At 42.6% G+C, this 24,786-nt stretch overlaps 1 protein-coding gene across 2 annotated transcripts in view; it reads right to left on the bottom strand.

Moving 5' to 3' along the window:
- KIF26B (kinesin family member 26B) overlaps positions 1-24,786 on the bottom strand; it is a 568,793-nt gene that overhangs the window by 497,724 nt on the left and 46,283 nt on the right. The window contains exon 1 of one of the 2 annotated variants that reach the window (XM_068232061.1): positions 18,559-18,576. The exons of the other annotated variant lie outside the window; for it this stretch is intronic. The gene's annotated coding sequence lies outside the window, so the exon portion shown is untranslated. Of the gene's footprint in view, positions 1-18,558; positions 18,577-24,786 lie in introns of those variants that run through there. 2 annotated transcript variants of the gene reach the window in all.

Below are 24,786 nucleotides of genomic sequence, written 5' to 3'. Positions count from 1 at the left end.
TCTCTATTTTAAAATTATCCGCCCGCATACATCGCCACCACTCATGCATGCGCACCCGCCCACGCAAACACCAGGTAAAAGCAGGTTTGCCATAATAACTTATTTCTCCCAGGGGTACCAGCACCATGTGTTAAGAACCTAGGACCTAGTGTACAGCCAGAGTATTAACAATACTCTTCTCTGCTGCATAAAGCTAATAAAATAAACACAACAAGGCTACCACACTGTAGAGCATTAGCTAAGCTAATATTTGTAAACATGATGCAACCTAAGTATTTCCTGTGATCTACTAATTAGTAGAGGTTTCTAGCTACACAAAACGCCTTTCTGCTTTCACTGTATGAAGCCATGAGTGCATTCATTTTACTATCTTTATAAGCAACACAAGTCTGCTATTTTCCCATTCTGTCTTTTTTCCAAACTCATTTAGTCTCTTACATATGAGTATTAGCTGGGTTTTGCAAAGTTCACCTTTTTCACAGTAGTATCTATAATGAGAAGTGGAAGTATAAGGTAAATCAATATAATGGCAAGCTTCTCTGATACGCTCCGCTAGCATCCCTGCCCGCAGCAAAAATTTTCCTCTAATACAAATCAGGACATAAATATATCTGCAGTCTGTAGTTATGTGACGGCTCTGTTCTGAGGGGCCAGGTATAGGAACATGCTTTCAAACATTCTCATATTAAATTCAGAGCCAGAGACCCCAAAACCCTCCAGGGCTCCGTTTTTAATCAGAAAAACCTAGCTCACACAGGAAGAACTTATATGGCCTGTATTAAGTAAGTACTTTTGTTAGTTCATTTACTGCCCTTCCTGCAGAAACTGCCCATAAAGGCATCTATTACAGCTTCCCAGCTGACAGGCATTCAGCTACCTTCAGCTTGCCCAGACAGCGAGCTGTCCCTTTTATTGCTGAATGCCTTTTTAATTGCATGTCCCTCTTTATGAGCTGCCTTGACCTACAATAAAAGCTTTCTACGGTAAAGCATAATGCCTGAAACTGGAGACACAAAATGACTAAAGTGTTCAACGCTGAACCGCTGTTTATGTTTTCCTTTGGGGCTTTGTCTACAATGAGGTAAGGGCCGAGTATACATGCCCATAAATCTCAACAACACAAAAAGGCATATTTATATTTAATTAAGCCTTTGTCTCTCTAGCAGTGACTACAGGTTCAGGTGATACAGGGAATTCTGGCATGTAAAATAAGAGGCGTTATGAGGTAATTAACATTTTCCCTTGCTATTAAACCACAGATAACACATATCAATCAATAAAAGCATCAGATATGTTATTATTTCATACTCATTTCAACAATCCATTAACTGCTACTATTGTAGGCTGTGACAAATATATAAAGACTTTATTTAGGTTGCCATTCTAAACATTGTTCAGTATCCTTTAAGCTTATAAATTTCGAAATAATCAAGTTCAACAAGGTTCCCCTATTATTTTACATATTACCTGGTCCAGACCAGAAGAAAAGTGGCCACTGACACTGGTGACAGAATTGATTTTACATTGCAAAGCATGATGGGAATTGAATGGATTGTTCTTCTTAGGATTGTAAATTTGCAAACCCAGGCCCCTCTCCCTTTTTGTGTTCTGTAGGTTGTTGTACATCACTATACAACTGTCACTATAACTTCAGAATCAGCTTTATTCGCCAAGTAGGACAGATGTCGCACCTGGATAAATAACTTATTTATATTGTCTATTATTTCTACTTTTGTACCAGTGTTTGTAATTTTATGTACAACATTGCTTGTATCTTTAGGTTTATTTTTTCTAAGAAGATTATGGCGCTATATAAATCAATAATAATTAATAGATATGGGGCAAATTTTCTCAAATCTGGATCCAAATCCTAAAAGGTTCTTAAAATTCTAAAACCTCTCGAATGTCAAATCTTTTCAAATACTTTATGTAAAAAATGTATCAATTTCCGTTAGGAACCTGTGTTAGTTTACCTATCTATATAGTGCCCCCTTTCATAGGTAATGCCCCTGCGCCTCTCATTATATAGTGGCACCACCCTTTACAATGAAGTATACATTACCTCTTCGGTGTACTAAGAAGCAGGTCTCTCTTTGACAACAGATTCTCATGCGACGGGTCGCCTTCCGGCAGCAGCTTGTCTGGAGATGGATCGCCTTTCTTTTGCAGGACAGTTTCTAGGTTTGCTCATTGTGTATTTGTATCCCATGAGTGGGGTCTGCACTTTTTTGCAGGTAAGCATTCATCTGTTTTTAAGTAGCGCTGTTCATTTCTTTGCTATGTTTGATTTAATTCTGGTCAGCTGCTCCCACTTGTTAGTTTTTCTTTGGTGTATATGCAGAGCCTCTGTTTGGGTTCAAGGTGCGTTTGTAGTTCCTGGGGGGGCTCAGCGCATCTCTGAGCTGAGGCCATTCAGAGGCGGCCTGGTGATGCGCTGATCCCACTTTTTCTGCGCAATTCTTAATTTTACTGGTAGCGCGCCCAGGCTATGCATATGCATAGGTAGGTTTTAGTTAGTGTTAGGTCCCCTCCCATGGAGGAAAGACTTCTTCGACAGTGGGAGGGACGAGTACCTAACAAATTGCATTGCAAGCTGTTAGTGGAAACTAACATCCTCCAAGTGGTAGACAGGTTGTATGTGTGCTCATTGTGTATTTGTATCCCATGAGTGGGGTCTGCACTTTTTTGCAGGTAAGCATTCATCTGTTTTTAAGTAGCGCTGTTCATTTCTTTGCTATGTTTGATTTCATTCTGGTCAGCTGCTCCCACTTGTTAGTTTTTCTTTGGTGTATATGCAGAGCCTCTGTTTGGGTTCAAGGTGCGTTTGTAGTTCCTGGGGGGGCTCAGCGCATCTCTGAGCTGAGGCCATTCAGAGGCGGCCTGGTGATGCGCTGATCCCACTTTTTCTGCGCAGTTTCTAGGTTTACTAGCTCTCAGGGCGAAAGTGGAAAAATCAACCCACCCATACAGACTCTGGCACACTACTGTGTAATGGTAATGGTTAAGGGCTCTGCCTCTGACACAGGTGACCTTGGTTCTAATCTCGGCTCTGCCTGTTCAGTAGGCCAGAACCTATTCAGTAGGAGACCTTGAGCAAGACTCCCTAACACTACTACTGCCTATAGAGTGCGCCCTAGTGGCTGCAGCTCTGGTGCTTTGAGTCCGCCAGGAGAAAAGCGCAATATAAATGTTCTGTGTCTGTGTCTACTGTAAAGCGGCAGACAAGGGTACTCCCCAGTATTAGATAACCCCACAGTAGTTGGTAGCTAGCCAGAGGGAGCAGTCAGTACATGTAGCCAAAGAGAATGCCCAAAGTATAAGTAGCCAGAGAATCCCCACAGTATTTGCAGAGAGAAAAGGCGGAAGTAACCCTCATTTCCAGGATACACATGCAGTCCATCTTCCTCCTAGGCCTCCCATCTCTAGGGTGCCAGTGCCATCTGTGATTAAGTGTCACATGATCACAGGCCGCGCTGTTACTAATGAGACAGGATGCCTCAAAGGAAGAAGATGGGCCATGTATGGATCCCAAAGCGGTGCATTGACTTCCCCCCTCTGTGGCTATATATATATCGCGCTGTGAGCTAACGTGGTGATGTGTTGAATCATGATGCCTTTGAGAAACACGAAATAACTGCATTGCATTCCTATACATATGAACATAAGTCACTCGGGCTGAGTTTCCTCTACACACTTGCATTTTACAGAATTTGCATGTGGCTAGCATATTGGACAATCTCCTCCTCCGTCGCATTCTATATAAAACATATGCAGATTTTCTCCTTTCTTTTGCATGTGGAACCATGTGCGATTCAGGTGTATTGCAAGAAAATGCAGCAGAAATAGAAATGCAGTCTTCAGCATTTCAAAAGCAGCAAAACATAACTAAGATCTGTCGCCTCACAGTTTTACTCAGCTCTGTCCCAGTTATAACAGCTGAGTTTGAATCAGACGTGTCTGTATCACAGGTACAGAGCCAGAAACAAAAACCATTGAACTATAATGTATTCATCATTAACTTTATACTAACTTACAAAATAACACAATGGTTGGAATTGGAAAAACAAACTACTCTGTAGCAAAGATTCTCATTAATACCAGGATAAGCTTGCATAGGTGCATTCCTTATGAAATAACGAGAGATGAACAATTTGAAATGCTGAAGCCACCACAACATTCCTGCCCAATTAGAGTTCTATTTCTTCTCAGCAGCAATCACAGTCAAAGGGTGATTTCCTGTTATCTGTCAGGCAAGCCTGCTCATTATTGGTCACGCAGGTTCTCCTACACCATCACATTATTGCTCAAGTGCGCATGGAAAGCCGTTGGAATCATTACATTTTACAGCAGGTTAAAGAAAAAAAAAGTAAACTTTAAGCTTACTGTTTTAAGCTGATTCTGTAAAGCTTACCTACCCATAGAATATTTTTCATGAAATCAGTGTGACAGGTTTTCATTAATCTCATGGCTTTGTAATTTATGCTACCACTGTTTATCATCAACACAGGACTACTGTATTAAAAATTATCTTGACACACCTTATACACAGAAAGCATCAAGAAAAGGTGGCATTTCCTAATTTACTGTACGGTCGCGCTACAAGATGCCTCTTTGCAGAATTTCTTCACAAGAATGATACCCAGGAAATCAAGATAAGAATCAGCAGAAATGTCACAAGTTTGAAGCTCTCTCATGCAATAAAATGACAATAAACTAAGGTATAAACATTACTCTGCCAGGTGTCTGCAAGGGAATCTTCCCAAAAAAAAGAATGGCAAGTATTTGTACTAACGCTTAGCATGTTCAAAAGCATTCATTCCAAGACACACGCACAAACAATAACAATCTGTCTCATCTTTCACCACTAAAGTCTGCTGAGTTTAACACCTGCAACAGACACACAGCTGGGGCCACAAGCCTTCAGTTCCAAAGATAAGTGTGAAGAGGACAGAATCTTCATGTCCTCCTTTGCTTTTATTGCACCCCTATGATCTAAGCCATAGGTGATAAGTGGAGTGCAAGGTCAAACTAGCATATCTCAGCATGCCTCCACTATCTGCTGAATGCTTTCTCATAGGAATTTCAGTATACCCTATTATTACTCTTATTATACATTTATATAGCACATTTTCTGCTTTATGTTACAGACTAACCTGAACAATTCATCCCCTGTAACAAGATGGTTCATTGGAGCCAAGTTAGTACATTTGCAGCATCCAAAGGAATGCTGATTACTATATGTCTGACTTACTAAGACATGGTAGTAAATCAGGCCCCATGGGGGTCTACTTTTTTTAATAAATCCAGGATGGCCTGAGCTTATTAGGAACAACACACCTCCATGCGATGGAGATCTGTGAAAAAAAAATAATCTACTATACTAACCTTTCAGCAATCATCAGTGTGCAACAAGATATGCGAGAAACTCAATCTTTTATTATCTCACTTAAATTTGTTTTTTTTTTATCCGGTCCATGTTTGCAGAATCACTTGTGACACATCCCAGTGGAGATACTTGGAGATGCCTTGGTAAATGAGGCCCACAGTGATTAACCTTCCTTTGGATGTCACAAGTCTGCCCACATGGCTACAATCAATTGTCCACTGAGGTGCCAGGTTGTTCTGTAAGTAAGAGATTTTATCATCTCTTACTTGCCTGATGAAGCTTGCTTAGTCAAGAGAAACGCATTGAAATTGTTTTATGAGAGTTGTACTTTTGTAACAATAATGTTTCTTCGTATTGCAGTTCTGAGTCTTCTTGAAGGTGGTAAGACCACCATTGTCTCCTCTTTTTAAACTGTTTTTAAAATCCCTGACTTTGGTTTGGCACCACTGAGCAACTGTATGGTGTTTTAATCCACCCTGAGTGGAGGGTAATTTTTGGCCCATTCCTGCAGAGAGCAAATTTTTAACCTAAGTGGGGTCATGTTTGTTCTCTCCATTTGCCTACAATGAGGCCACTGGTGTGGCACACGTTTACACGGAAGTGTAATTTATTCACTCAAATAACCCTCATCAAAATCAATATACTACATTATAAGGCTCTCGGTTTTCTCTCCAACCCTTCCCTTTTGTTCATTTTCTCTGAAATCATTTGTCTTATAATGCTGTATGAATTATTCAGTTTACTCTGTAAAGTCATACAGAAAATGTCAGTGCTATATAAATGTATAATAATAGAGTATACTGAAACTCCTATTACTATACATTTTTATAGCACTGACATTTTTTTATGCATCTTTGCAGAGTAAACTGAATAATTTATGCATTGTGATGAGATGGCTTTAGCCATGTTTGCAGGCTTGTATTAGCCAAAGGAAGCTGGCTGAGCCTGATTTACTAAAGCAGTTTCCTGATCTAGGCCTCTTTCGCATGGATGGCTGAACTTCATATTGCCGAGCAGTTCAGCCTCCGATCTGCTGGCCAACAAGCACCTTCTGGTTGCAATTTCATGCACCCACTTGGCAGTCTTTGTAGCTACACATGTGCTAACTGTTCACACACAGTGCGGGTACACAGCAGCAGAAAACCCCCTTGTGACACATGTGGGTGGGGCTGATGCTAAGCTCATATAAGCATACGCCGCCCCACTGCCCATGCAAAGCACGCTATGCCCTGGCAAGTCTATGGGAGCGGGTCCATTGGGGGACTAGGACATCATTTTACACTAGTGAGAGTGAAAACTATGTGTGTTTTGGTCCAACTCAATTTGTTACAAAATTTCTATAACAGAAATTCTGAAATCCCTCTATTTGCAAAAAACAACAGATCACATGTAAAAAGAAAAACCGGGGCCCACTGTGCTGATTTCTCAGTAATCAACACAGGTCAGCAAACTAGATATGAACTGGCACAATCAAAAGTCTGTTTTCTATATATGCCTTATAGCGAACCTCTGCTTGGTAGATAAAATAAGAAATCCTTATTTGGTCAATGAAGTCAAGTATTAAGTGTGTGTAAGTGTATATACCATAAATAGAAACATGTCAATTTGGAGCTGGATTTAAAGAACAGCAATGGAAGGACCCAGTATTTTTTAATGAAGAGCTGCAGAGGATTTGAGAAAGTGAGAAAGTCTTGAAGGCTAAAGTCTGCCACCCTTTAATCACCTCTGTGGACCAAAGATCCTTAGGTCCTGGACTGAAGAGCCCTAAAGACTTCAATCATTTCTATTTGGTGTGCTGTTTTTACTACTTTAACATTTGCGGTCAATAGGGAAGGGGTTTGGTAAGTACCCATTTACACTGGCTGGGAAGAGGATTTTTATGCGATTGTTCTATTGAAAGTCTATTCAAAGTACCTTTCCTCCAACTATCAAACATCCCTATTGGGCTAAAGTGATGCCCAAAGAGCTTCCATACCTGTCGGCAAAGGGCATGGTGCTTTACTAAGAAGAAGGCAATATTTGCATAGGGGGGCATGGGGGAGGTGACAAAACAGCAGCAGCATATTTACAGCATGTTCAGCACTTTGGAAAGTGTCTGGTCTGCAGGAGCTGGTTATGTTACCCAAACCACTCATATATGAGGTAAATCTCATTGCAGATTAATAGACCAAGCATCCAGCAAGGTGTAGTAAACTGTGTTCATTTATGCATATAGTGCCTCAGCTTTTTGAAGCGTTAACAAATCAAACCCATAAAGAAAGAATTTGAGGTTTTTGGCCTGGCTGCAGAATCAAAAAGATGATTGAATTTACAATTATAAGTTCATTTATACTATAATATTTTGTATGCACTGTAGTTTATATATATTTGCAAAGAAAAAAATAAATTCCTCTTTGAGAAATCATCAGAAAATATTCAGATACAAACAAAAAAATCTTATCAATAATTGTAGTAAAACAATACTCTAATTTCAGTTATTTAAAATGATAATTCATAAAGCATGAAGTAATTCATTTCAAATGTAGGTTAAAGGGTTGAGACATACATCGCAAAGATTTACTATTCCTTTTAGCGAGCAAGCAAATGAAAAACCCAATTTCAATTACAGCACTAGCCTAGGTGAAATATTTCTGTCCATTCCTAGACTGAGGTCATGGTGCGTGACTAGACTTTATGAGGTCATAAACCCCTCTCTCTATGCAAAGTGCCATCATCATCATCATCCCAAGCAGCAAAACACTATACAATCAATATCTATGTCTACCCATATATTTATATGACAAAGATGATCACCTCACTGCTTACAGCCTGTGCACACATAGGAATTTATAAAATGCATTCTGAAGAATTTCAGAGCAGTCCACTGGAGTAAATTAAAGAATAAAAAAAAAATCATGAAACTGTTTTCTAATGTTTGTGAGAGGCATTTTGAAACGGTTTCCTCTCAAACTGCAGTTTCATGTGCACCTTGTAAGGCTTACATGTGCATTTTTAGCAGCAGCACAATGTAATTCAAAGTAAAAACGCAAACAGCATGCAAAAGAAAAATCAGCAAGCGGTTTCTTTGTGCACAGAAAAAGAATTTATGTGAGGAGCCCATTGATTGGCATGGGCTGTCAAGCCAATGCATTTTGCTGTGCTCAAAAATTTAAAAAAAAAAGTGCACTTAGTGCAAATCAGTAAAATATTTTGAAACACATGGTGTGAACAAGCCTAAATGACTGGCATATTATTAATGCCTACGTGTGAATATGCTGTGACAATATTTTAGGGCACATTCACAACCTAGGCATTAACAAATGCCATCCTAGCAGATTCTCAAGGCCAGCATTTGCTTTTTTCTACCCCCCACTGATAAACAACAACAATCAAAGGAAGAGCTTACTTAAAGAGAACCAGAGATGAAGCACCCTTATGTATTTTATCATAAAAATCCAATGAGAACATGACAGTAAACACCTACCATGCTTTTAGTTTCTTTCTCCTCTGCCTAATTACTCTGCTATCAGCTGTGAAAAGAAAGCCTGACTGAGCCAGTCTAAAGGCCCATACACACGTCGGATTTTAGCGAACGACCCGTCGTTTGAACGTTCCGTCGTTCGGACGTTTCCGCGTCAAATCCGACGTGTGTACAGACTATCGTTCGGGTGATAAGACTGGTTACCAGCGATCCGCCCGGCGGATCGCTGGTAACCAGTCTTATCACCCGAACGATAGTCTGTACACACGTCGGATTTGACGCGGAAACGTCCGAACGACGGAACGTTCAAACGACGGGTCGTTCGCTAAAATCCGACGTGTGTATGGGCCTTTAGTTTGACCTGGAATCAGATTAGCTGAGTCCGTCTGCTGTCATTTCAAGCCCTCCCCCTCCTGGCTATGCCTTCCTGCTTTGCATACACAGTAGGTGGTCTAGGCTGGTTAGTAGATTCAATTGTTTCCAATCATTACCTGAGGAAATGATTTCCTCCGTACTTCAGCCACTCGTTCCAAGCCCTGGTCGAGGAAATCCAGGTCGGGCTTCTGTGCTGCGGGAGGATGAAGTCACCGGCACTCCTCAGCGTGGAAGGGCGTGCGCACTAGGGCTCTCTACACTGCGCATGCGTGTCTCAAGCTAGGCTTGTACGCTGAGCAGCGCAGAAGCGCTGCAAGCGTACAAAGTAACTATTTGAGCTGCTCATGACCCGGAACAAGAAGGGTATGAGCCGGCGGCCATCTTGGATATCTCCCGGGGGGGGGGGGGGAAATGTAGAAATAAAAGAAATAAGGCACACCAGAGCGGCGAAAATAGAGGTAAAATGATTTCCTCGTCAAAAGCTATTGATCTATATATATTTTGTGTGTTATAATTCATCTCAGGTTCCCTTAACCCATTCCTTTCCAAAGAGCAATGTTAATCTATACGGCCAGCTTCTTACTATCTCTCAGACCATCGAGAGCTGCATCTCACATTGGGAAAAAACAAGATAATTTGCTGGAATCTCTAGGGATTTTAAATAAAACTCACAGAGGTAAAAAAGGTGGCCAGACCCATAAAAAGTGCCACACTCAGACTCAGTCCAACTTCAGAGACCCAGGCCCATTCAAGGAAAATAACTTTCCAGCGATCTCCAGTGATGTTTACTGGAAATCAGAGGCTGAAAGTAGCAGAAGTTACCATGTCCCTAGTCAGAGATGCAGTAACACCCCGTCAGTGAACTCAGTCGCCATTGCTAAGCCCCATGCAGTCACCACATTGCTCTGCAATGCCCGCTCTATAAACAATAAGACAGCCATTATTGCGAACCTTATTCAGACATGCGATTTTTCATGCATCACTGAAACCTGGATTGGTGCCAATGCGGGGCACACATTGGAAGCAACCATTCCATACAATTACTCAGTCCTAAGTGAGGGAAGATGAGACCGCAGAGGAGGGGGTGTAGCAATTTGTGGCAAAACAACTCTGCAGCTCAGAGCCCTGAATGTTGGCTCAACAAAGTCCTTTGAATGTATAGGTGGCCAGATCTCAGCTGGTAAAGGCTTAAAAATTTTAGTGGTTTATCGTCCTCCCGGAGATGCTGACCCATTCCTACAGGAATTCTCAGAACTTCTGGCCATGCTGACTCTGTCTTATCCGAGATGGATCATCCTTGGTGACTTCAACGTCTGGGCTGATAACACTCAATCACAAGATGCAAATGAACTAATAAATCTCATGGGTGGACTAGGCTTCACAAAAGTTGTAAAATCTGCTACCCACAGAGGAGGGCATACGCTAGACTTACTGTTCCACCTTGGAATGGACATTAGTAACATAACAGTAACCCCAGTGGTGTGGTCAGACCATCACATAATTCAGTTTACTATTGAACATCACCCTATCAAGCAGCTCCCTAAAGAAACAATCAAAACCCGTCCCCTGAGTAAATTAACACCGGAGAGGATAACTGCCAACCTGGATTTTACAAATCTGCTAAACAGTCAAATGGACCTAAACACTCTAGTAACCCAGTACAACAACACGATATATGAAACACTTGACAGTATTGCCCCATGGCGCACCAAATCAGCAACCAAAAAGCAGAAAGCTAATTGGTTTGACAAACCCATCATGGTCTAAAAAAGAAAGGGTGCAGACTAGAAAGACAGTGGCGTAAATCAGGGTCTGAGGAGCACAAATCTAGCCTAATTCAACACCTCAGACTTTATATCGCACAAAATATCTACAGCCAACAACAGAGCTGTTCAACTCTTCCACACAGTGGAATCACTCTGCAAATCCTTCCTGCCTAAAAGCCCCAACCACATTCTCCAGGGAAAGGTGTGAAGAATTATCTGCCTTCTTTACAAACAAGGTGTCTACCATCCGTGCCAGCATTACACCAACCAACGATCTATTGGAACTTTATGCCCCTCCACGCACCCTCCGCTCTGCCAACAAGATGAAGCTGGTTATTCCCAGGATACACTTACCGTATTTTTCGGAATATAAGACGCTCCTAGGTTTAGAGGGCAAAAATCTGGGGAAAAAAATGTATACAGTATATACTAAACCTGGTGCGTCCATATTCCAGGAGCGTATTGTACAGTACATGTTCTCCCCATTGTCCTCTTGTGTCCACTATGTGTCCCTTTCTGTCACCCTGTGTGTGGCATCCCTTCCTGCCACCTTGTGTGATCCTCTTGCCCCATGTGTCCCCTCATGTCCTGTGTGTCTTTTCCAGCCCCCCTCTGTGATCCTCCAGGCCCCTTGTGTCCACTCCTGTCCCCCTGTGTGTGTCTGTGTCCCCTCCTGCCCCCCTTGTGTGTGTTTCTGTGTCCCCTTCACCCCCCCCCCCCCTGTGTGGTCCTCCAGTCCCCGTGTCCCCTTCACCCCCGTGTGGTCCTCCAGTCCCTGTGTCCCCCTCCTGTTCTCCTGTGTGTGCCCCCTCCTGTGCATGTCCATGTGTGTACCCCCCCCAGTCCCCATCCTGTCCTCTGTCCCCCCCCCCATGTGGAGCTCTCCCTCGGTAACAATAACTGCAGAGCAACTCACCTTTGTAAGGATTCCAGCGCTGTGTAGTCTGCTGTGTGGTCCTCTGCTTCCAGCATGTCAGCTACACCTGTAAATGAAAAGTTAGCGCAGAGACGCTCACCTACTCAGCGGCGGCGGCACGATCTGCAGACATCTCGGTCCCGGGAGGCCGAGATGTCTGCTCACCTACTCGGCGGCAGCTGCGGTGGTGGCAGCACGATCTGCAGACATCTCGTCCCGGGAGGCTTCCCCTAGTGACGGCTCCTGCTAATGACTCATTGAATCATTCACAGGAGCCGTCACTAGGGGAAGCTGCGTGGCTCCCCTAGTGACGGCTCCTGTTAATGATTCAATGAGTAATTCCTCATGACTCAATGAGTCATTAGCAGGAGCCGTCACTAGGGGAAGCCTCCCGGGAGAGATGTCTGCAGATCGTGCTGCCACCGCCGCGGCTACCGCTGAGTAGGTGAGCGTCTCTGCGCTAACTTTTCATTTACAGGTGTAGCTGACATGCTGGAGGCGGAGGACCACACAGCAGACTACACAGCGCTGGAATCCATAGAAAGGTGAGTTGCTCTGTAGTTGTTACCGGGGGAGCGGACCGGCAGACCACACAGGGGGACAAGGCAGGGAGTCCCCGACAATGCGGCGCATCGGCGGTTGGCATCGGCAGGCGGTTCTGAAGTCGGGGATTCCCTGCCTTTGGAATATAAGATGCAGGTACTGTTTCTTCCTATTTTTGGGGGAGAAAAAGTGCGTCTTATATTCCGAAAAAATACGGTAACATTTCGTGTTCGGGCCTTTTCCTATGCAGCCCCTACTCTATGGAACTCACTTCCACAATCAGTACGAGAGGCTCCTTCTCTGGACAGCTTTAAAAAAAAGGCTAAAAACTCACCTCTTTTCCCTAGCCTTTGAGACTGCATAATGCAGGGTCACAGTGCTTTGAGTCCCCAGGGAGAAAAGCGCTATATAAATATTATTGTTATTGTTATTAGTTTTGGGTGTGGTCACACATAAGCATCTCAAAATGCAACAAAATGCCGTATGCAAATTAAGCAAGCATTCATCCATTTATTTTTATGAACCTTTCCACTGCACTCAAACGTATCAGAATGCTTAAAACATTGCTATAGGTTCTGGCTCCAGCTGGGACTCAGCCCCTTGTCTCATATGCCAAAGCCAGTCTCTCTTTCCAGTATGCTTCACAACACTGCCATTTTTAGCCTTTAAACTGGTCCTCCTAAGTAGAGAAGAAACAATATCCCATTTTCTGCAATATTTTCTTCACCATGCATACTGCAGACGAAAACAAACCTCTTATCAACGATATACCTTACCAGTTTTAACCAATCAATAACTATTTAAATATCTCATAAATAAATAAACAGAATATATTTTTCATGATTAATTAAATGCAGTCTTCAGTCAGCAATAAAGGTATTTAGGAAAAGATTTAACATTCACCTGTCAAGAAGTGTTATCAGGCATAAAATATCCCTATTTTGTCAGGCCAAAATGCAAACACGTTTTTCTGAAATGTAACAGCAAATTTGCAGAATTATGGGTATAGCTAATCATCAGCCATGTTATCCATCTATATAAATTAAAAATTAAACATTGAGTAGAACATTGCTGTGAATTACAATAAAGCTCTAGTAAATGAAAGTGCTCCGTATTCTACCTTTTTCTTCCATATTACCTCTCCACTCTCCCTTCCTCCCTCCTAACCTTTTAGGGGGAGAACAAACACAGCAATGCAATTATAGACCCATCCATCTGTATTTACATTAATGGGTTTGTCTTTTGGGCATGATTTTATTTTATTTTATTATTTTATTCATTTCAAAGCAACCTTTGTACAGATCATTTGTCATGTGTGTTATAAAAATTAAATTATTATTTTTTTTTTTTTTTAAAAGCTGCCCTTTTTTGCTTGTAGAAAACCAAAATATGTAGCTGTCATTTTTCTAATGCAAGTTGCAATTAGTCCATGATTAGTTGCTATGAGCAATGCTGGCACTTATTATACTTCTTAAGATGTACAGAAATTAGGATGTATGGTTACCATGCCAACCAGCCCATGGGTTAATTTTTTTTCTCTGACCTGCAACAATTAAAGGTAAGCAAGAATCCAATAGACTGCCTAAGGTAACATATACACACATTTACATGTAATATTCTTACTTTCTATCAAAGCATTTTATATAAACACAGATGCTAGCAGTACTAGTGGTACACCAGCCCAACAACCCGTATACAAATAGGCATTTACATCATATGGTAGTGAGGATATATAGCTGAGAGAGCAGCAGGTCTTCTGACAGGTGGTGCAGAAGGAAGCAAATGTGGATCTGTGTCTGGGAAGAGGCCAGCATATGTTATATGTTAGTCTGAAAAGAAGCATTTAACGTTATACTTGAAAGTTTCAAGGCTCAAAGCTTGTCATACATGGTGTGAGGGAGAATTCAAAGAAAAGAGCAATGCTAATAAGAAGTCCAGTGTGAGGGAGCAACCAGAATAGTGTATAGGATTGTTTGATGTGCAGCTAGAAGAATTCAGGATGGTATATGGTAATTAGTGAATGCACATATGGTGACAATGGAAGTTGGGAAGCGTACATTCTTTATTGTTATTTATATAATAATAAAGAGTGACGCTGGAATGGTATACCATAAAAAAAAAATTCTATTCAATATAAAAAGGGAGATTTTTATTGTTTTGCATCCATCATACTGCAATTCAATTCCTTTAAAATCTATTAAAAAAAAATGCCTTCACACATATCTGCACTCCAATAATACACACACCCTTTCACTTTTATACAGCAGCCTGCCTTGGGACCGCCTAACGCCAATTGGCGTCAGGTCCTGGAGCCGGCTACTGAAGGAGATCTCGCGCAGGATGCACTCCCATCTCCTTCTCGGGGGCGGAGCTCCGCCCCGTCTTCAGGCTCAGAGCGGCTATTTACATAGTGCAGCGCTGCGATCAGCAGCAGCGCTGCACTGGGGACAGCCGTAAGACACGGCTGTCCCCCTGGGGGACAAGAGAGCGATCGGCTCTCATAGGCAGAAGCCTATGACAGCGATCGAGTGATTGGCCACCTGGGGGGAGGGAGGGGTTTGCTGGAAAGTAAAGAATTAAAGAAAAACATAAAAAAAAAAAACCTAAATATTGATTTAAAAAAAACAACAACTGGGGGGCGATCTGACCCCACCAACAGAGAGCTCTGTTAGTGGGGGGAGAAGGGGGGGGGATCACTTGTGTACTGTGTTGTGCCGCCCTACAGCTTGGCCTTAAAGCTGCAGTGGCCATTTTAGTAATAATCAGCCGGGTCTTTAGGGGGGTTTACCACTGTGGTCATCAAGTGGTTAAGAATTCCAGATGAACAGTTATTCTATGTGTGTGGAACACATATCTGTAGCAGATATCTTTCTTTATAGTTATTTGTTTTTGGCATATTGCCAAAGTTACTCATTTAGCAAAAAACAGTCATATTTTCACTCTGACTGCTTTTTTCACACTAGCCATTTTAATGCCCAACACTAACCTGCCACTCCGATCCCAACCTTTGCTTTTTGACTAGTAACACTAGCCTTACCCTCGTCTCTCCTAACATTAACCTCCCCCTCTCTGCTCCTAACACTAACCTCCCCCTCTCTCCTCCAAAAACTAACCTTCCTCTCTCTACTACTAACACTACCCCCCCCCCCCCCCTTATCTCTATTCCTAACACTATCCTTCCTCTCTCTACTTTTAACACTAACCTTCTTCTCTCTACTCCTAACACTAACCTTACCCTCTCTATGCCTAACACTATCCTTCCTCTCTCTACTTTTAACACTAACCTTCTTCTCTCTACTCCTAACACTAACCTACCCCTCTCTATGCCTTACACTAACCTTCCTCTCTCTACTCCTAACACTAACCTTCCTCTCACTACGCCTAACACTGACCTTCCCCTCTCCACTCCTAACACTAGCCTTACTCTTTCTACTCCTAACACTAACCTCCCTCTCACTACGCCTAACACTAACCTTCCCCTCTCCACTCCTAACACTAGCCTTACTCTTTCTACTCCTAACACTAACCTTCCTCTCACTAAGCCTATCACTAACCTTTCCCTCTCTACTCCTAACACTAATATTCCTCTTTCTACTCCTAACACTAACCTTCCTCTCGCTATGCCTATCACTAACCTTTCCCTGTCTCCTAACGCTAACCTTCCTCTTTCTACTCCTAACACTAACTTTCCTCTCGCTACGCCTATCACTAACCTTTACCTCTCCACTCCTAACACTAACCTTCCTCTTTCTACTCCTAACACTAACCTTCCTTTCACTACTTTCACAATCTAAAAAAGCTGCGCACTAATGTTCCCATGAACAAACTCCTCTCATGTAAAACACAAGTTCAGTTCCAGTTTTCCATCAAATGTACAATCTTGCTCCTGCAGTCGGCTACCACTGTCTCCGCTTTGGTAGGACACCACCACCACACCCCAAGCAGTGGGCACTCACCACATCGTATTGACCCTCTGTTAGATGGGTCTCCAGCGCCTATGGGGTTATATGGCCGCCCCCTGCCTTCTCAAACAATTCTCGTCCACTGTTTCAACTTTTCTCATGGGATCATCACACCTCAAAAGATAATATTCGGAATAGCCATAGCGTAAAACTATAAAAACTATTTATTAATAAAGGAAAAAGAAAATTGCACTCACAAGCATTCCTTTCACTACGCCTAACACTAACCTTTCCCTCGCTACTCCTAACACTAACCTTCCTCTTTCTACTCCTAACGCTAACCTTCCTCTCGCTATGCCAATCACTAACCTTTCCCTCTCTACTCCTAACACTAACTTTCCTCTTTCTACTTTTCACTCACAAGCATTCCTTTCACTACTCCTAACACTAACCTTCCTCTTTCTACTCCTAACGCTAACCTTCCTCTCGCTATGCCAATCACTAACCTTTCCCTCTCTACTCCTAACACTAACTTTCCTCTTTCTACTTTTCACTCACAAGCATTCCTTTCACTACGCCTAACACTAACCTTTCCCTCGCTACTCCTAACACTAACCTTCCTCTTTCTACTCCTAACGCTAACCTTCCTCTCGCTATGCCAATCACTAACCTTTCCCTCTCTACTCCTAACACTAACTTTCCTCTTTCTACTCCTAACACTAACCTTCCTCTATCTACTCCTAACACTAACTTTCCTCTCGCTATGCCTATCACTAACCTTTCCCTCTTTATTCCTAACACTAACCTACCCCTGTCTACTCCTAACACTAACCTCCCTCTCACTATGCCTAACACTAACCTTCCTCTCGCTACGCCTATCACTAACCTTTCCCTCTCTACTCCTAACACTAACTTTCCTCTTTCTACTCCTAACACTAACCTTCCTCTATCTACTCCTAACACTAACTTTCCTCTTTCTACTCCTAACACTAACCTTGTTCTTTCTAGTGGAATCATCCACATAGGGTCCCACTGTTGTAGCACTTTGCAAATAGCCGACAATCAGTCCACACTATCCAAAAGCGCTCTTAGTACTCCCAGGCCTATGGCTGTAAATAACATAACAAAATGATAGTGGCATCTGTGACATAATCATAAAAGACACTGCAAATATGTAGGCTGCTACAACTAAATTGATAGATGCCATCAAAATAGTCCATGGAGAAATTGTAAAAGGTATTTTCACTGAGACGCAATGACAATCAGAGCCATATCTGTTGGTTTGTTAACAGTGGCTGTTGATAATGTAATGTTTTTCAGCTCTATCTGTAACCTATGTAGAGTTTGTAAGCAACTTATGCCAATGTTTAGCATGTTGACCCATTAGGAAGCTTTCACAGTTTCGATAGGGCAAACTGAGGCACCTAATCCTCTCAAATGCTGACAAATTACTGCCCCCGGCCATTTAAAATCACATTCCTAATACAGTAATCCTATCTGCAGTACAACGAGCCAGGGCAAAATGATTAGGCACAGGAAATGTTTCCACAGTAAATCAAGGCTCAGTGCTTGCTGGCCAGTATTATTCACATACAAAGTCTGGGTGGAAATGAATTCACTAGCATTGCATTTTCATTCGAGAGCTTACAGCGTCCCTTTCTTGGCTGCTGTTGTTCGGGGGATGTTATTCCACAGTGTTATGTATACAACCTAATGAAAAACAATATTGTGATAATCCATCCTGGAATATCAGCTATTGCAGATGTTATGAAAACATAATGGAATTGAATAAATCTAGTTGGGTACAATGGAAGATAATATTATGTTGCTACAAGAGTGAAAAGGGAATTATTTTTAATTAATATTTATATTCATCCACAATTCAAAATAAAACGGAAAAGGACAAACAACGTTCAAGGAATGGGCATGTCTTTTCGATCAAGAAGTGGATTTGAGCATTTTGCATATCTAATATAAAACAATGTGTCTCAGTTTTAAGTACAATGATATAGCACATACCCAGACAAATAGAGGAAAAAATAATTGCTGACAATGCTGCAGCACAGAGCTGTTTTCTTTCAAAACAAAAAAAGCCAATTGCAGCACAGTAGTTTCATTGTCTTTGTCTTGCAGGGCTGCAGAGAATCATTTGGATATCTTAAGTCTTGTACACACGCTTGATCAGGCATGTGTACAGAGGCTCAACTCACCCCCAACGACGGCCAATTTCTTTGTGCACTCTGCTCCCCCGAATGACATGACGAACATGTCGCTCCGTTGTTCCTCCGCATTGCAACAGTTCAGATCATCAGCTGCACAGTTGACTCGCATCTTTAAAGCCCAGCCCAACAATGTCGCCCAATCCCTGACGGGCAACATTGATTGAATGGATAAGATTCCCTATGGAAGCTACCAGGACTCTGGCTTCAGATATAGCTTACATTCACCTGGGCCATATTTTACACTTGCAATCAGGGCCAGATTTACACCTCTGCATAGACTGTACCCTCCTCCGAATCTACGATTCCCTATGTGAATGTGGGGCTGCCTGCAGAAACACACCACATCTGTGCTCATTGCCCTGTTCTCTGGTGCCTCTGCCTCTATCCTCAGCCCAGTGTGCTCACGCTTACCATCAGAAATTGATTATGTTGAAATAGGGCCCTAAGCAACAGCTTAGCTATGGCTTCAAGGCATAAATAGAAAATTGATCAGACACTGCAGGTATGGCATAAAAAAAAAGCAAAAAGCAACTTTAATCTTCATAGCTTATCATAATGTTCCTCATATTCACTCCCTAACCAGCTCCTGCCATCTCCAACTCAAAAACATATCTCACATCCGACCTTTTTCACTCAGGACACTACTAAAATGTTAATACATGCTCTTATAATATCTCATATGGACTATTGTAACATTCTACTTTGTGGACTACCAACTAACAGATACTGAATCTATACTGAACTCTGCTGCTCGTCTCATTCATCTTTCTTTCCGCTCTTCCTCTGCTGCTCCTCATTGTCAAGCTCTTCATTGGCTATCAATTAACCAGAGGATACAGTTCAAACTCTTAACTTATGCCGGGCATACACGGCATTTTCAGCCCTTATCAATCGAGCCGCTGATGGCTCGATTGATAATATCCGACAGGTCCGATGACCTGCCGGATAGATTCCCCGCTCGATCCCCACTGGCGGCCAATAGTGGGGAATTGAGCGGGTGAGAAGCAGCGCCGGCGGGGACGGGCGGGGATCGTTCCGTGCGCTCGCGTGGACATGCGCCGGCATCGAGCCACCGGCTCGATCCGGCGCATAATTGGCTAGGTGTATGCCTAGCATTAAACTTACAAAGCTCTCCACAATCTCTCTCCTTTTTACATCTGCTCACTAGTTTCCAGATACCAACTGAACCACAATCTCAGATCTGCACATGCCTTTTTTTTGTCCTCCTCTAGAATCACCTCCTTGCATTCATGTATACAAGATTTTGCACGTGCTTCATCCACCCTCTGGAATCCCCTGCCACATCACATCCGTCACTCTCCAACCTTTGCTATATTTAAAAGTGCCCTTAAAACTGACCTTTTCCATCAAGCTTACGCTCTACCTTAGGCCAGTTCCCCCTTTGACCTCTGGCACAGTTGTACACATACTAGAATAACCTAAACCACACTGCCTCTAAGTAGGAATATTGTATACTACCCCACCTCTTGCTCCCTCCCCCCCCCCCTCCAATATCTTTAGATTGTAAGCTTTTGAGTCTTGGAATTTGTTACACATTTAGTCATATTAATTTTATCACTATAATTACGAATTCTGTATTTTGTACCATTTCTGTATTTTGCATCAAGTCTGAATTTTGTATACTAGTGTATACCATTGTCTGTATTAATTTGTACCCCATGTATGCTTCTTACTTTGTACAGCCCCACGGAATATGTTGGCGCTTTATAAAGCAATAATAAATAACATGCTAAGGTGCAGTTGCGTGAATTACAATGTCACATACTCAATCACATGGTGCGGCTGTGGGGGGAAGTGGGAGCATTCGTTTTTATTGAATTGCTGTAAAATTGGATCATTCTATTGTATCATGTGTGGCCACCTTAGGATTTCATTCAGTTTCAGACTGAATAAACATGATGTAGGAGTAGTTTTGGGGGGTTAAGGGACAGACTGTCACAAATTATTACATACCTAATAAATAATTACACCCAGCCTTTAACAGGTTAACATAGTCTGGCCTTCATACCTGCAGAAGAACAACAATGAGCATGAACTAAGCTCTGAAGCCTTTGAAGTAGAATTGTAAACATTACCGTTTGATAACATTTGATTGCATACAAGGAAACATTTGCACTGTGACATTTCACCACTCCAACCATACACAGTTACTATGTACTTGTAAAGCGCCTCTACCAACATGATAATGCACATGCCTAAAGCATGCAGATATAGCAGGGTAACTATCTTCAGTACATCAAACTGTAATAAAACAGATCTGATAAACATGTTTAGGCAATACATGATTTTTTTTAGAGAGATTCATGTTTTCTATTTGTGATGATCTTCCAACATCAGCATACAGGCTAAGCCATGCATTTTGGCACTCTGCAATTAGATATTGATGCAATACTTTGGTAAAGTCAGTTGCGCTTATGCTCAACAACAGTTAAAGGGGCACTATAGCGAATCATCTTCTTTCTAAGAAAAAAAAATAATTAGCTACAAATAATTAAAAAAATAAAATATAAGTAATAAAAACATAAAAAACCCCATCACAATAGTCACCTAACCACTGGGCATCCTGTCACCTAAGTAGTTACTAATGGAGATGCCGCTCAGTTCATTCCCTTGTGGGGGAGAACAATATAAACTGCAGTTTTTCTAAGATTTTACTTCCCTACAGAGATGTGGTAGGAGCTGTGGCATGCTCCTCTCATCCACTCTGGTGACCAGACACAGAGAGCATCTCCGTCAATAACCTCTCAGGTGACAGGATGCCCAGTGGTTAGGTGACTATTGTGATGGTTCTGTTTACTTTTTTATTATAATTTTTTTCTTATTCCCCATTCACACCTAATTCATTCTTTCTCTTCTTTCTCCTTAAGTTAGATATAGGATGATTTATCATAGTGCCCCTTTAAAAACCACATAATGGCACACAAATCACATGGGAGATTCTGACTTTCCCAGCATCTACAAGATGTAGAAAAGAGGGCTGTAATGCTGGAGCGGTCTGTGAAGTCAAGACATCCACAGTTCATAAAGAACTGATGAGCAATCCATGAGAATTCCCAGCAGTGTCCATGTTTATATTGCTCAAGTCTCTGTTGCCTTCTCAATACAAGTCAGCTGCAAGGCATCCAGACAAGGCATGGGCATCTATAGATGGGAGTAAAGTTTGGACAAGAAAACAGCAAAGGAGGTTTGTTTTAACAAGACCACTTATTCTCTATTCAGACATTACATTATCGTCTCTTAATCCAATCACTTATAGATGGCTCAGGCAATGATCTTAAGTCTGTACAGGAGCCTCCATTTCTCAAGAGTGAATGATACATGGAGAAAGGTGAAGCAAAGTTTCCATACAAATAAAGCATCACTGAAGCAGGAAGTATTGACTAGCCCCCCCTGCCTGCATACCACGCAGCAAAACTTTATGAATATAAAGGTTACAATAATACTCAGTGCCTAGGTGACAATGTTCAGGCACAGGCATTGGCATGTGGAGAGCAGGAGGGGAGTGAGCCTACTGCCTGTACACATATGGTTCAGAGAGCTTGTATTTGCACAGTAACTTCATGAGGGCACGTGAGGGCAGCAAGTGAATGTATGCTAATGCGCCTGACGTGTCTCCAGTAAACTAACACTACTATTTGAAATAGGTTATCCACGGGTTTCAGCTCATTCAATAATCTGTGTGTAAGGCTTGGTGGTGTATTCTCCACAGTCAGCATGCAACGCATGGGCTGACGTGGAGGAGGTACACACACTAGCACCAGGAAACAGGCTATCCCTAGTATAGTGGAGGGGAGGACTGACTCCAATAGGAGATTGTGGCGCACAGAGCCGGTGCAGATCTGACAGCCACAAACAATGCTTTCGTATAACGTCTCAGCGCAAAGTAGTGCTGAGCGCATACACCGGAACTGAGGAGATCAGGACAGGTAGACAGAATGAACGCTTGCTAGCTAGCGGCTACTTAGCGACAGCAAGCGTCCAAAACCAGACAGACTGGAATGAGGCAGCCAATGCGATGCGGCGATGGCGTGCCTCACAAAGACAGGACAGGACAGTCAGAAAATAGCAGGATTAAGATAGATGAACGTAACACAGATAAATATACAATAAGTATGTTTTCCTAGCGTATTACAATTACAGCTATCAATGAAACTATTTGTAACGTCTGACTAACATATGTATATATCGGCAATGAACCGATATATGACATAAGCAGGAACGCTGACTAAGACTGGAGTAACACAGGGAACAGGACTCAGAAGGATTCGCTATCTCTTCGCAGAGATGAACGCAATCCACAAACGGTAACAGAACAGGATTCAGAAGGATTCGTTATCTCTTCGCAGAGATGAACGCAATCCACAAACGGTAACAGAACAGGATTCAGAAGGATTCGTTATCTCTTCGCAGAGATGAACGCAATCCACAAACAGGACCAGGAACAGGATAACTAGCTCAGCACGGGTGTTCACGGTACGCGCAAACTACCAAAACGTGCTGGAAAACTGACTAACTGAACACAGGAAATAAACAGTTCGTGTACGTATATATCAGCAACACTGATATATCAACGTAACACAAATACAAGGAAAATAATAAACGTGCTGGTATGCATATATATTGGCAATGAACCAATATATGATGCAAAGACCAGCAAAGTATCTTTAACAAGAAACACGATCGGGGGCTAAAGCGACAGCAAGGCAGGCTTAAGCTGAAGCTATGAAAACCCAAGGAAACCCTGCAGGAAGCAGATCTTTATACTGAGGTCATCCAATGGGAGCAGACATGCAGATTCCCACACAGGTGAATGATAATCAGTCACAAGCTGACAGCAGGGAAAGACAGACAAAGCTATGCAACTTGCATGGAAATAGATCAGAACTGCCTGAGCTGCAGCACTACTTCCAGCAATAGCTGCTGCAGCAGCGATCATTACAATACCCCCGCCTTTAAAAGCGGATTCCAGACGCTTTTCAAAACTGAAATTTCCAACAAAACAGTCTGACTGATAATTCATGATGACCGGGACAGCCCGGCAAGACCGAATTCCAGAATCAGTCCCCACAAGACTGGACCCATCAGAACCAGAACCTACAGAACCATGCCCATCAGTACTACAAGCCCCAGTGTGACACCCATCAGAACCATGATTTCCAGAAGAAAGCCCTCCGAAACTCCCTGAGCGATACCCACCGCCTTCCAGGAACAGTTCAGAAACGCCAAAGCCTTTGCAATGCCCACCGGTACTGTCTTTACCAACACAAAACCCACTGTTGAACCAGTCCAAGGCACCAGGACAAGTTTTCTCAGAGACCTCCCAGAACACCTTGAAGCTCCAAAGAGATCCCCATAGGTCAGAATGCCCCTTAGGCTCACATGGAGAACTATCAAGAACCCCTATGGAACCTAGGGCAATTCCCGAGTCAGGGCCACAAGGACAAACATCAATATCAGGGCTTCCAGGGACCAGAACCATCTCTGGGCATGCAGGCAGACTGGCAATATCAGAACGTGTTCCCACTAAGGAAGCATCAGAGCACGCTAACACCTTAGACACACTTGGGCATTCTGGCACACAAAGAACATCTGGGCACACCGGCACAAGAGAAACCTCTGGGCATGTCAAGGAACTGTGAGCCTCAGGGTCAGCCAAGACAGGACCAAAACCAGGACTGGCCAAAAAAAAATCATCATGACTAAACTTCGCAACTACTGGACTTTTACACGAGAATGCTGGATCAGACTTAGATGTCGCTGATTCCAGCAAAGTCAGTAACAAATCAGATTCAGGGGCACTAACAAGACAGGACAAATCTTCTGATGTATGCACTGAACCAGACAGGGACTCCACAACTACCTCTGGACTGGACAGAGACTCATTTAATACACTGGATTGGGGCTCATGAGGCGCTGCAGAACAAGTCAGTATTGCAGCAGCCCCCACTGGACTAGGCAAAACTGAGGAATTCCCTGGACAGGAAGGGAACTCTGGAACCTCTGCCACAGCGGCCAGAGAACCAGAATCTTTCAGGATACAGGGCTGGGTTTCAGGAACACTCATCAGACCGGACTGAAATTCTGAGATTTCTATTATTTTGACCAGAGAATCAGAATTATCCATGTTACAGGGCAAGACTTCTGAAACATTCAGAGGACAGGGCTGGAGTTCCTCGGCTGTTACAACACTGGAGA

The sequence above is a fragment of the Hyperolius riggenbachi genome, chromosome 4, assembly GCF_040937935.1.
Source record: "Hyperolius riggenbachi isolate aHypRig1 chromosome 4, aHypRig1.pri, whole genome shotgun sequence".
In the NCBI taxonomy this organism is placed as follows: Eukaryota; Metazoa; Chordata; class Amphibia; order Anura; family Hyperoliidae; genus Hyperolius; species Hyperolius riggenbachi.
Note: the sequence above shows the minus strand (reverse complement) of the source record. Positions and strands in the feature narration are given on the sequence as shown.